Source organism: Austrofundulus limnaeus, unplaced genomic scaffold (assembly GCF_001266775.1).
Source record: "Austrofundulus limnaeus strain Quisiro unplaced genomic scaffold, Austrofundulus_limnaeus-1.0 Scaffold247, whole genome shotgun sequence".
Lineage (NCBI taxonomy): Eukaryota > Metazoa > Chordata > Actinopteri > Cyprinodontiformes > Rivulidae > Austrofundulus > Austrofundulus limnaeus.
Genome location: NW_013952649.1, coordinates 510,371 through 513,082, shown reverse-complemented (window position 1 = coordinate 513,082; position 2,712 = coordinate 510,371). Strand labels below are relative to the sequence as shown.

At 35.8% G+C, this 2,712-nt stretch overlaps 1 protein-coding gene across 1 annotated transcript in view; it reads left to right on the top strand.

Annotated features, from left to right (window-relative positions):
* Nucleotides 1-644: 644 nt before the first annotated feature.
* The window catches only part of LOC106525905 (leucine-rich repeat and fibronectin type III domain-containing protein 1-like protein), a gene marked incomplete at both ends in the record, with an annotated part of 175,206 nt that continues 173,138 nt past the window's right edge, over nt 645-2,712 (top strand). Inside the window, 1 exon segment of the mRNA XM_014020290.1 lies at nt 645-683.

The window sequence follows — 2,712 nt, the reverse complement described above, 5'->3', positions numbered from 1 at the left end:
AAGAAGTCTCTTGGAAGAGAGACGAAACGTTTCATTAGAGAAGAACCCGTCCAGAGGACCTATACAATTTTTTTTTCCTTATCTGTTGAAATATTTCATGCACAAATGCAACAATAATGCCATGTTCACTGCTGTTTGTGAAGAAAACAGTGCAGCAGATTGCTCCAAGTCCAAAATAAACAAAAAATACCCCCCCTCCCCCAGCTCTCAGAGATGCTAAATATTTGATGTAATACAAACGTTGTTGGTATTTGAGAATCAAAGGGAAGTTGTTTCCATGAATCTGGACAGTTTACCTCCAGTTTCCCTGTAAACGCAGCAGGAAAARCTGATTTAACTGTTGGCAGCACAGCTTCAGGTGCATGTCTTCCTTTGGAGGGTTTTTGTGAATTACACTTTAAAGTTTGCTTGTATCAAAGACGCACAATCTCTTGGTGAATTTGGAACTTTTTATATCTAAACTGTTCAGTTTTTTTTGTATTTCTTAGTGTTTCTGTTCTGATCTGTGCTGATTCCTAAAGACTTAGAGCTGAAGTTTAAAGAACTGAACAAACCTGTGGGAGTTAAAAGGTGCTTTAATATTACATCACTGTAAAATTAATAATTTACACAACATATAACTCAAGGTTGTTCTCGTTTCAGGYATCACAAAGGAATGACTCCCACTGCCAGATGACAAACAAGTAAGTGATTTATTTCTCTGTRGTTATAAAAACTGGATGAAGTTTGTTGCTTTGGTTTTGGCTTTATTGGACATAAAGTTACACTCACTGGACTTTACCGGCCAAATGACCAAATTCTGAGCTAAAAGTTAACTTTCTTTGAACAATGAGCAGAGCATCTGATTAAAGTAAAGATTAGAAAGAAGTGGGTCAGAACCTCATGATCCATCAGCATCTGTTGTAAAAACTGCTGTTAATAATTCAGTTTTATGTGTTTTAAAAGAGCACAGATAAGGAGAATCCTCTGAAGAATAAACAAAGCTGTTTAAATAAAGATGCTGATAAAAGTAAATCCTCACGAGATGCTTCAGGATTGATCGGACTGAGTGGGAAGTGAAGTTTATATGATCTTATTTAACAGACTATAAACCGTAAAGACGTGTGTGATTTATCTCTAACAGGCTTTTATTATTGAGTCAAACCTGTTCTTTTCTAATAAATACTAATTCAATGAGTGAAAGCAGAAATTGTGCTTTCAGGAAGTCCTTTAAACAATGCAGCCTGGCCAGCTTGTGACTGAAGATCACACCAGTTATTGAACACATAATGTTGGACCTGTCGCCTGTATGATTACCTTTAATCTGTCTGTTGGTACTGTGTTCTGTCAGCCCATCAGTTTATTGATCAGCGTTCAGCTCGTGTTTACAGAAAACTTGTCTGACGCAGTGTTTCCAGTCATTGCTAAAGGTTGGTTTGATGAATTCAGATGGGATGAGTCACGGTTTGATTCAGATGTTTTTACCTCTGCTGCTGCAGCTACATTTAGCTTTTTATCATCTATCATTGTAAAGGCAGGTGATCTGTGTGATCTTACAAACCAGGACACATTTTAACAAACGTAATCATCACATGACCGACGCAGATAATCAACCAAGTGGTTTTTACTCTGTTAATTTAATGGATATTAAACATTTGGTGTGGTAGTAGCTGAGACTCATCCCTAACATTTATTCTGAGGGATAGGTTGTGAAACGTATGTTTTTGGCATTTCTTTTAAAATGTTTGCTTAATTCTCTTTTTTTTAAGTTTTAGCACATTTTTGTTCAATGAACTGTTTGCTTTACAAACTTTATATGATTAAGTCATTTAAGGTTTTTTAGACCAATGATCCTGATCATTTGTTTATGTAGCGCATGTTTGTTTTCTATCCTCACCGTCAGAAAAACAAAGCAGGAACACATCTTAAGAGGGCAAATTTTATTTAGACATATAACCTGTAGTTAGGGGAAAGGATTAGGACCTCTGGGGAAAAATAATTATTTTTTGATCTCAGGACTCTGAGAAAAAAGTCAGAATTCAGATTTTTACTCAGATTCAGGAAAAAGTCAGAATTCTGACTTTATTTTGCAGAATTATGAGCAAAAAATTCAGAATTTTGAGGAAAAAGACAAAATTCTATGGAAAAAAAATCTGAATTCTGAGAATAACGTCAGAGTTTTGCGAATAAAGTCGGAATTCTGAGAATAAAGTAAGAATTTTGAGAATAAAGTCAGAATTATTATTTTCTCTGGCCCTAATCCTCACTCATTTGCAGTCTATCATTTAAAAAATAAAATAAAATAAACTCAGAGGTTAGTTCATGTGTTTTATTTGCAGACAAACGTGCAGTCAGCATCGTCTGTCCACTTCTGACTCACTTTACCTGCTAATCCTTCTGCTTCACACCTTAAAAAAGAATAAATTAAGATGTAAACCGTAATTAAACTAAATCCCAACACAKGAGCAGAAGCATTTGGAGGAGCTGTTTGTTACACAGAGATCTTTATTAAAGATGCAGCAGTGAGGAGACAATTAATTCWCTTTAAACTGGACCAGAGGGAGGGTGGGAGAAACAGGCAACAGATGGATTTTATGACGCTTCGTTGGCCCAAAATGTGCCTTCCATATTTATCTGTGGAGCCATGAACATATTTATCTGTGGAGCCATGAACATATTTATCTGTGGAGCCATGAACATATTTATCTGTGGAGCCATGAACATGTTTATCTG